This window comes from Mesoplodon bidens (assembly GCF_964165515.1).
Source record: "Mesoplodon bidens genome assembly, chromosome: 3".
NCBI lineage: Eukaryota > Metazoa > Chordata > Mammalia > Artiodactyla > Ziphiidae > Mesoplodon > Mesoplodon bidens.
Window position 1 is genome coordinate 129,079,853 of NC_138178.1, and position 11,542 is coordinate 129,091,394.

General features: G+C 42.2%; 1 pseudogene across 1 annotated transcript; it reads left to right on the plus strand.

Annotated features, from left to right (window-relative positions):
* The first annotated feature begins 234 nt into the window (after positions 1–234).
* Positions 235–930, plus strand: LOC308614084 (cleavage and polyadenylation specificity factor subunit 7-like; annotated as a pseudogene). Its single transcript has one exon. The product of its transcript is annotated as a cleavage and polyadenylation specificity factor subunit 7-like (transcript).
* Positions 931–11,542: the final 10,612 nt, after the last annotated feature.

The following is an 11,542-nucleotide window of genomic DNA, read 5'->3' on the forward strand; positions in this document are numbered from 1 at the left end:
GGTGTGAGGTCAGCCACCTGGCAGAACCTGCCACAGTTTGAGGCAGGGGCTCAGAACGTGAATGTATTTGAGTCTCAAGAGTGGAGAAAGCTCCATGGGACCATGCCCGAGGTTCTAGTGGTTCTGCTGGTGGATGGGCCACACTCTGAGCAGGTTGTACTCTCATTCGTCCACATGGATAAGCCCCCCAGTGTGCTGCCCGACTTCAATTGCCCTCCTTCAGCCCTTCACCTGATGGGTCTGGTCCCAGTCCCAATTCCATCCCTACCACTTCTCTCCTCAAGCTTTGGAGTCCCTCCTCTTCCTTCTGGCATCTACCATGAGCATCTCATGCCCCTCCATTATCTCCTTATTTAGCTGTAACTTCCCCCGGGTCATCCCACCACCTTTACCTCGATCCAGCCTTCTCTCCCCGACCAAATGCTACAGTGGGGCCTCCACCAGATATTTACATGAAGGCCTTTGGCCCCTCTATCCATCACTGCAGCCAAGACTTGGGCTTTCCACCCTCTATGGTGAGTGAAGTTGAATTTGGAGAGATCATGAAGCAAAACAGAGCAATTTCCAACAGTGCCATTTCCAAAGTGATTTCTGGAGCCAATGCAGGGGATTACAGTGACTTGATCGAGATGCTGCTTGCAGCTATTACTGTTATCAAACAGTCTCAGCTCGTCAGTGATGAGTGTTGCTGTGTCCTCATCTCCCCCCTTAAGAGCTTCATGGCACTGAAGCCAAGTTCTACAGTGTGGGTGCCAGCAGGAGCTCTTCCAGAAAAAGACATCTGTTCAGAGATCATCTAGCTGGTCCCAAGAGAGCAGCAGGAGGCACCACGACCTGCTCCTTAATGAAGATCAGCATGATGATTATTTCCAAGAAAGGAACCAGGAGCCCAAGAGATACCAGAATAAAGAATGGGACTGGCACCATTGAGAAAGGAGTCTGGTTGGAAGGAAATTTTTTTAATGGACTTGCATCTCCTCACCTTCATCAGGCATGTAGGTGGATGTACCTGAGAATTTTGAAGCCTTGGATTCCTCTGAGTGGGAAGAAACATTCCCTTCCATCTTGCTAGAGAAGAGCAGCACCCCCTTTGCCAACAGGTGACACAAGGGCTTTACCTGAGGCAGATGTAAGGTGATACTTGTCCTTTTCAAGATTGACCCCAGCTTCCATCATTGCCATCAGATTATTTTTATTGAAGTATAGTTGATTTACAGTGTTGTGTTAGTTTCAGGTACACAGCAAAGTGATTCAGTTATACATATATATGTGTGTCTGCAGATATATCTATTCTTTTTCAGATTCTTTTCCATTATAGGCTATTACAAGATATTGAATATAGTTCCCTATGCTATACAGTAGGTCCCTGATGTTTATATGTTTTATTTATAGTGGTGTGTATCTGTTAATCCCAAGCTCCTAATTTATCTCTCCCCTACTCCCTTTCCCCTTTGGTAACCATAAGTTTGTTTTCTATGTCTGTGAGTCTGTTTCTGTTTTGTAAATAAGTCCATTTGTATCATTTTTTTTGGACTACACATATAAGTGATATCATATGATAATTTGTCTTTCTCTGCCTAACTTACTTCACTTTGTATGATACTCTCTAGGTACATCCATGTTGCTACAAATGGCATTATTTCATTCTTTTTTATGGCTGAGTAATATTCCATTGTGTGTGTGTGTGTGTGTGTGTGTATCATATTGACCCAGCATTCCCACTTCTGGGCATACATTTGGAAAAGACAAAAACTCTAATTTGAAAAGATACATGCACCCCAATGTTCAGAGAAGCATTATTATCAGTAGTCAAGACACGGATGCCATCAGATTTTAATAATTTGGGTCAGCTCTCTGCATAGCCCAAGCAGTCCCTGCTGCAGGAGCAGACAGCTTTCTTAGGGGAAGGACTAAAATGTACTGACAGGAACACGGAAACAAGCGTGGGAGTGGATCTTGAGGGTGATGGACAGAGGGAGGTGGAGTGTGAAGGGGGAGCATTGTATAGTGAGCATTTATTGACCTGGGAGCACCCTCCCATGACTCAGGATTTAACTTCCAGGCAGGGACACTTAATAAGTTGCTGGCCGGGTTCTCTGTTGGTTGGACATGAAAATAACTTACAACAAATGAGGCAGAAATGCCACAACTGCTTGGGCAAAGTGTGGAGAGAAGAGCCAGAAGGGCATGTTTGTACTGGTGTATTATAGGACAGACACCGAGAAGCTAACCAGTGACTATGTTCCGCGGGAAGAGGGTCCAGAAGATTTTCTCCAGAGTCTGCTCAGTCCACGTGGACGTGATGTGGAAGTGGGGTGTGTTAATGCCTTAGGGGACAAACTTCAGGGAATGAGGAACGAGCAGTTAGTGAATGAATCCCCCCACCTCCCTGTCCTTCAGCGGGATAATCCTGGGACACACTGGCCACAGTCCCTCTGAGGGCCTGTGGTGAGATGAGTCTCTGCTGTCCATGGCGGTAAAAATTCTCCCTCTACTGGCCTCAGATCCAGGCTACTCCAAAGTCAAAAGTCGCTGTGCATTATTCTCTCTCCTGCTCTGTCTCCCTCTCTCAGCAGCCTCACTCCCGCTCCCTGGGGTCACCTCCCAGTTCAACTCCACACTCCAGTCTGTGTCTCATACTTTGCTTTCAGGGGAGCCCCATCTAAGGCTCTTCTTCTGTGCTAGAACTTCAAGTTCCTAGAATTCATGACTGGGTAGCACAGTACGTTGGGCATCAGTTAGCCTATTAAAATATCCTCACTTGGAAAACATATCCCAGCTTAGAATTAAATGATGATTGGTAATATTAGCATTCTCAAAACTACATTTCACTCTCCACCCCAAGTCCATTTAGGGGAGAGGCAGTATTTTTCCCACAAAACATTTTCCCATACCCCTCATGCAGTCCTTGATGGCAGAGCCAGGTAAAGCTCACAATACAATGTATGAGCGAATAGCCAGAACTACTGTATTTCATAAAGAGCGGTTGTTATTAAAAGCAATAAGGGGACCTAATTGGGTCTAGTGCACCTGAAAGTAATTGCATTTTCTCATGTAAGCATTTCAGTGTGTCCAAGTGCTCAGCCTTTATACTCCACACTCTCATGGCTTGTTTGCACTGTCATTTGCTAAGACCTGCCTTTCCTAAGTTACTATCATTCCTGTTTGTTCTGAATCTGACATATTTTCAATCTGTAAAACATTAGATGGCTCTGTTTCCACCTTTATCAGGAAGAATAATCTTTCCTGATTTAGATCCCAGATCTTGAAATGTTCTCTCTCTGGCAGACCCCAAACCTCACCACTTCAGTTTGAAAAGTTTCCATAATCCCATTTCCTCCACAGATCTTCTCTCTGAGGAGCACAATACTACACCGGCTCCAGCCTCTTGAAACCCAGAATTCCTCAGAGCCTCCCCTTCCTGACCTCCCACGAGAGGCCTTCAGTACCTGGCAGGCGCTGAGATCCAGACTGCTTGCTAGATGCTCCTTTGTCCTCAGTGTTGTGGTTTTTAATTAGAAATCCCTTGACATCAAAAATAACATCTTTGGGCTTCCCTGGTGGCGCAGTGGTTGAGAGTCCACCTGCCGATGCAGGGGACACAGGTTCGTGCCCCGGTCTGGGAAGATCCCACATGCCGCGGAGCGGCTGGGCCCGTGAGCCATGGCCGCTGAGCCTGCGCGTCCGGAGCCTGTGCTCCGCAACGGGAGAGGCCACAACAGTGAGAGGCCCGAGTACCACAAAAAATAAAAAAATAAATAAATAACATCTTTATAACTCAGTTCCTAGCAGAAGGTCATGCACAGAGAAACACTTAATACAGTCTCTTTTTTTGGCTGCATTGGGTCTTTGTTGCTGCGCACGGGCTTTCTCTAGTTGCGGTGAGCGGGGGCTATTCTTCGTTGCGGTGTGGAGGCTTCTTATTGCGGTGGCTTCTCTTTGTTCTGGAGCACGGGCTCTAGGCACGTGTGCTTCAGTAGTTGTGGCACATGGGCTCAGTAGTTGTGGGTTGCGGGCTCTAGAGCGCAGGCTTAGTAGTTGTGGCACACGGGCTTAGCTGCTCCACGGCATGTGGGATCTTCCTGGACCGGGGCTCGAAACCATGTTCCCTGCACTGGCAGGCAGATTCTTAACCACTGTGCCAGGGAAGCCCAATACAGTCTTTTTTATGAAGGTGGAGCCAGATGTAAATTTAGGGAACACAAAAGAAAAATTTCAAATGTGATATTTTAACATCTAATTTTGCTTGGGTTAATAGTAAAAGGCTCAGTGAGTAGGTTCACACAGTTATAATATAGTACTTAATACTTAGAAGCCAAAAGTAATTTAAAAACACACAGATAGCTATAAGTTATATGGGTTGGAGAGAACAGAGTTATAGAGCCAACTATATTCCTATATAAAGGAGTGTTGTCTATGGTATAAAGATAATAATATAGTAATACCCTAGATCCACTATTATCATTCATGTACTTTTGTGTCTATACAGCCCTATAAGGTATAAGAAAAATTACGGCACTGGATAGGAGCTAGGTCCACTAATTGAATGTTTAAGAAATACTAAATATGGATGGAACAATAGGGATTATCTAATTCATCTCCCTGATTTTACACTTGTGGACTCTGAGGTAAAGAGATTTGGTATTGTTAGAAGGATACAGGCCCAGCAGTGAGTCTTCTGACTGCTAGGCCTGTATCCCTCTAACATGTTATGTGAATGTGGGGCATAAACTTGTTGATTCTCCTCAAGCTGCAAGCTTATCAGGAAACCAGGGAAGACTTCTAGGGATCTATACAGAGGAAAAAAATCCCAAGATGTAGACTAAAGTTTTATGAACACATATATTCATTATAGGCTGTTTATAATAGCCAGAAAATTAGAAATTATCTGAATTCTAACAGTAAGATAATAGTTAAGTAAATCATAGGATAATGTACAGTGGAATATTGTAAGACATTAGAAGTATTCCATAAAAAATTTAATACCATGGGGAAAAGCAGGATACTAAATTTATATAGAGAGTATTATCTCACCTACGTAGACATCAATACGTGCATAGAAAAAACACAGACAAAAGCATACTAAAATGGTAACTATGGATATCATGTATCTTTGGATGCTGGAACTAGCTGGTGATTTTAATTTTTTAAAAAATAGTGTTCTATACTTTTCATAATGATTTTCTAACAGGAAAAATTTTTAAGCAGGAATAAGTAAGATGATTTAAAATGTGTTAGTTAATAAACAGTATAAATGTTTATGTGAAAGATAGTTTTCAATAACTCTGCATCAGTCTTTGAATAAGAGAGAGTGCATATCAGGAGAAGCCAGACTTTTTTCTCATAGTAACATGCTGCTGTGGATAGTTTTGACATGCAAAATACAAAGGAAGTAACATCAGAAAATATCAACTGGTTTTACAGAGAATTTGTGGCTCTCACAAGAAAACTATTGAACTTTTAGATTTTGGTTGGGTTTTTTTGTTTGTTCGTTTCTGGTTTTGTTTTTTTTTTTACTCTAGGCCCAGGATTATTATTCCCACAGGTTTTCTTGATTTTGTTTTGGGTGACAGTATAAAAATCAAGGTCATTGTTTGTTCGGGTCCTCCAAGAAGTGGATGCCAAGATGGGGTAAGATGTGCAAGAGAGGGTAACAGCTGTGAAGGACAAAGGAAGGGAGAGCAGGAAAAGGCAGAAAGAGCTTTCAGATGGAAACAAAGGTCTGACTCTTGTGGAAGGAGAGGGGTAGGAAGGTTGGGTGGTAAGAGTCTCAGACTGCAGCATGGCTCCCAAAGAGGTTCAGCCAAACCAGTGGGAAGTCCTCGAGCTAAGTTAGCCATTGAAGGAGTCTCGTGTTTCTTAGGAACAGAACACATTTGTATCTTCATCATGCTCAGTCACTGACTGGAAGCAGCCTGTGGGAATTGGGACCTTGGCACAAATGTGGTGGTGCATTCAGAGGGGCAGCTATGAGGGCCACAGTCAATTATGCCCATCACAGTGGATATCTGAGCAGCACAAGTTCAGGGTCACCACAGTCATTAAGATGCACGTTACAAGATGGATAGATGAATGGTGCCCTAAGTCTCTGAAACACAGAATGAGTGACTGTGACATTTTCTTAAAGTTCATTGCTATAGACAGATGTGCCAAGAGGCAATGCCTAAAGCAACCTGGAGGAAAGTCCATTTGCATTTGTGGGCTGTTAATGCACATCATTTCTAATTGCCTCACAGATATAGAGATGTTGTGTTTATATTTAACTTCTCCAGGTGAACTTTGGCTGGGGACAGGCAGCTCATCTATTCTGCTTTATTTGTGGTTTTGTTTTGCTAATTCCCTATTTCAGGTAAATATAGTAAAGATAATCATATACTGTAAATGAGGCACCAATTCAGAATATTTCACAGCATTTTCCTTTGGAAATATTGGCTCAACAGAGACTATAATTACTGGAAAGCAGAAATGCAATGCTGTCACACAAACTGAAGTGTTTCTACTATATCTCTGAGGCATTTAATCAATTCAGCCAAAGCAATCAACAAAGCCAGTTGTTTATTGTTATAATTCCAAATCACCTAACGACTAACTGGGTTTCTCCAGGCTTAATTGACTAGATCTTGGACCGCTGTGACAGCTTAAGCCAGCATGCCCAAATGGCTCTTAAGGTGGCAAGATGGCAGAAAATTCACTATAGCTAATATTAATGAGTAAAACTCCTTTCAATTATTTTACACGTGAAACAAAACACTATTGCATGATAAAATGGTCAAAATAGCCAGGAAGTGTGGATAATGTAGTAAGTGCTTATTCATTTTTAAAATTCCCTTGCTATAACTGAGGGGTGACTTTATTTTAAATCTTTGTCTCTGGGATCTTCTTCACCAGTATGCCTTCGAGTTTCTGGGGCAGAACAAATCCTATATGCCCTGCTCATGCTATGAGTTCAATGACAAGTTCAATGACTACTTTTTTGTTTGTTTTGTTTTCTTTTATTGTGGTAAGACTATTTAATTTGAGATATACCCTCTTAACAAAATATTACAAAACATTCTCGCTGACTATAGCTAGTGTTGAACAGCAGATCTCTAGAGCTTATTCATCTTGTTTAATTAGACTTTATGCCCATTGATTAGTAATTCTTCTTCTTCCCAGTCCCTGGCAACCACCATTCTATTCTTTGATTCTATTAATTTGATTACTGTAGATACCTCATATAAGTGGATTAATGCAGTATTTGTCTTCTGTGGCTGGCTTATTTTACTTTGCATAATGTCCTCCAGGTTCCTCCATGTTGTCACGTATTGCAGAACTTCCTTCTTTTTTTTTTGCGGTACGCGGGCCTCTCACTGTTGTGGCCTCTCCCGCTGTGGAGCACAGGCTCCGGACGCGCAGGCTCAGCGGCCATGGCTCACGGGCCCAGCCGCTCCGCGGCATGTGGGATCCTCCCGGACCGGGGCACGAACCCGCGTCCCCTGCATCAGCAGGCGGACTCTCAACCACTGCGCCACCAGGGAAGCCCCTTCCTTCTTTTTTAGGGCTGAATTCAATTGTATGTATATACCACAATTTCTTTTTTTTTAAAATTTATTTATTTATTTATTTATTTTTGGCTGTGTTGGGTCTTTCTTGCTGTGCGCAGGCTTTCTCTCTACTTGCAGCGAGCGGGGGCTACTCTTTGTTGTGGTGCGCGGACTGCTTATTGCAGTGGCTTCTCTAATTGTAAGCACAGGCTCTAGAGACGCGGGCTTCAGTGGTTGTGGCGCATGGGCTTAGCTGCTCCACGGCATGTGTGATCTTCTGGGATCAGGTATCGAACTCGTGTCCCCTGCATTGGCAGGCAGATTCCCAACCACTGCGTCACCAGGGAAGTCCGACCTCATTTTCTTTATCCTTTCATCTGTCAGTGGACGTTTAGGTTGTTTCCATATCTTAGCTACAGTGTTGCTAACCTGGAAGTACTAACAGCTCTTTAAGGTCCTGATTTCAATTCTTTTGGATATATACCCAGAAGTGGGGTTGCTAGGTTATATGGTAGTTCTATTTTTAATTATTTGAGGTATCTCCATAAAATATAACCATATCTCCATAAAATGGTGGCTGCACCATTTTACACTCCCACCAACGGTGTGCAAGTGTTAAAAATTTCTCTGCATCCTTGCCAACACTTGCTGTCTTTTGTTATTTTGATAATAGCCATCCTGACAGGTGTGAGTTGATATCTCCCTGTGGTTTTTTTTTTTTGAATTTTATTTATTTTTTATACAGCAGGTTCCTTTTTCTTTTAATTTCTGAGATATATATTTTAAAGTAATAACTAGAATTATGACTTATAACATTATACCAGAACATATAAGATTTTTAGAAATTTCATGTGATGTCTGAAACACTTATATTAACATGTTTCCATAGAAATAACCCAAAGAAAGCTTAGCATTAGTTGGGTTTTTTTTTGTTTGTTTGTTTTTATACTGCTGGTTCTTATTAGTCATCAATTTTATACACATCAGTGTATACATGTCAATCCCAATCTCTCAATTCATCACACCACCACCACCACCCCCGACCACTTTCCTCCCTTGGTGTCCATACGTTTGTTCTCTACATCTGTGTCTCAATTTCTGCCCTGCAAACCAGTTCATCTGTACCATTTTTCTAGGTTCCACATATATGCGTTAATATACGATATTTGTTTTTCTCTTTCTGACTTACTTGACTCTGTGTGACAGTCTCTAGATCCATCCACGTCTCTACAAATGACCCAATTTTGTTCCTTTTTATGGCTGAGTAATATTCCATTGTATATATGTACCACATCTTCTTTATCCATTCATCTGTCAATGGGTATTTAGGTTGCTTCCATAACCTGGCTATTGTAAATAGTGCTCCAATGAACACTGGGGTGCATGTGTCTTTTTGAATTATTATTTTCTCTGGGTATATGCCCAGTAGTGGGATTGCTGGGTCATATGGTAATTCTATTTTTAGTTTTTTAAGGAACCTCCATACTGTTCTCCATAGTGGCTGTATCAATTTACATTCCCACCAACAGTCCAAGAGGGTTCCCTTTTCTCCACACCCTCTCCGGCATTTGTTGTTCGTAGATTTTCTGATGATGCCCATTCTAACTGGTCTGAGGTGATACCTCATTGTAGTTTTTTTTTTTTTTTTTGCAGTACACGGGCCTCCCACTGTTGTGGCCTCTCCCGTTGCAGAGCACAGGCTCCTGACGCGCAGGCTCAGCGGCCATGGCTCACGGGCCCAGCCGCTCCGCGGCATGTGGGATCTTCCCGGACTGGGGCACGAACCCGTGTCCTCTGCATCGGCAGGCGGACTCTCAACCACTGCGCCACCAGGGAAGCCCTCATTGTAGTTTTGATTTGCATTTCTCTAATAATTAGTGATGTTGAGCAGCTTTTCATGTGCTTTCTGGCCATCTGTATGTCTTCTTTGGAGAAATGTCTATTTAGGTCTTCTGCCCATTTTTGGATTGGGTTATTTGTTTTTCTAATATTGAGCTGCATGAGCTGTTTATATATTTTGGAGATTCATCCTTTGTCTGTTGATTCGTTTGCAAATATTTTCTCCCATTCTGAGGGTTGTCTTTTCGTCCTGTTTATGGTTTCCTTTGCTGTGCAAAAGCTTTTAAGTTTCATTAGGTCCCATTTGTTTATTTTTGGTTTTATTTCCATTACTCTAGGAGGTGGATCAGAAAAGATCTTGCTGTGATTTATGTCAAAGAGTATTCTTCTATGTTTTCCCCTAAGAGTTTTATAGTGTCCAGTCTTACATTTAGGTGTCTAATCCATTTTGAATTTATTTTTGTGTATGGTGTTAGGGAGTGTTCTAATTTCATTCTTTTACATGTAGCTGTCCAGTCCACTGGTGGTGGGTAGAGCTGGCTGTTGCTCGGGTGGGCAGAGCTCAGTAAAACTTTAATCCGCTTGACTGCTGATGGGTGGGGCTGGGTTCCTTCCCTGTTGATTGTTTGGCCTGAGGCAACCCAACACTGGAGCCTACCTGGGCTCTTCGGTGGGGGCTCATGGCGGACTCTGGGAGGGCTCACGCCAAGGAGTACTTCCCACAACTTCTGCTGCCAGTGTCCCTGTCCTCATGGTGAGACAGAGCCACCCCCCGCCTCTGCACAAGACCCTCCAACACTAGCAGGTAGGTCTGGTTCAGTCTCCTATGGGGTCAGTGATCCTTCCCCTGGGTCCCGATGCACACACTACTTTGTGTGTGCCCTCCAAGAATGGAGTCTGTGATTCCCCCAGTCCTGTCGAAGTCCTGCAGTCAAATCCCGCTGTCCTTCAAAGTCTGATTCTCTAGGAATTCCTCCTCCTGTTGCCGGACCCCCAGGTTCAGAAGCCTGACGTGGGGCTCAGAACCTGCACTCCGGTGGGTGGACTTCTGTGGTATGAGTGTTCTCCAGTTTGTGAGTCGCCCACCCAGCAGTTATGGGATTTGATTTTATTGTGATTGCGTCCTTTCTACTGTCTTATTGTGGCTTCTCCTTTGTCTTTGGATGTGGGGTAACTTTTTTGTGAGTTCCAGTGTCTTCTTGTCGATGATTGTTCAGCAGTTCTCTCCCTGTGGTTTTGATTTTCATTTCCCTGATGTTTAATGTCATCAAGCATTTTTTCATATAGCTGTTGGTGATTTACATGTCTTCTCTGCAGAAATGTCTACTCAAGTCCTTAGCCCATTTTTTAAATTGGTATATTAGTGTTTTGGCTATTGAGTTTTAGGAGTTCCTTGTATTTTTTGGAGATTAACCCCTTATCAGATATGTGGTTTCTAAATATTTTCTTCCGTTCTGTACATTGTCTTTTTTACTCTGTTGACTGTTTCCTTGGGTGTGCAGAAGCTTTTCAGTTTGATGTAGTCCCACTTGTCTATTTTCATTTTTGTTGCCTGTGTTTTGATGTCATATTTATGAAACTATTTCATTCTTTTGCATATGGATATCCAGTTTTCCAAACACGAATTGTTGAAGAGACTAAACTTTCCCTACTGTGTGCTTGTTGAAGATCAGTTGAACATATATGTGTGGACTTATTTCTGGGCTCTCCATTGTGTTCCATTTGTTTGTAAGTCTGTCTTTATACCAGTACCACATTGTTTTGATTATGATAGCCTTTGTAATATCTTTTAAGACCAGGAAGTGTAATGGCACCAATTTTATTCTTTCTCAAGATTAATTTAGCTATTCATGGTCTTTTATGATTCCATATGAGTTGCAGAATTGCTTTTCTACTTCTGTAGAAAATGCCAATGGAATTTTGATAGGGATTGCTTTGAGTTTGTAGATTGCTCTGGATAGCATGAGGATTTTAACATTATTAAGTCTTCCAAACTGTGAACATGGGATGACTTTCCATTTGTGTCTTCTTTCATTTATTTCATCAATGTTTTGTAGTTTCACTATACAAGTAACCTCCTTTGTTAAATTTATTTCTAAATATTTAATTCTTTCTGGTGCTATTGTAAATGGGATTTTTTTTCTTAATTTTCTTTTCAGATTGTTTGCTGTTAGTGTATG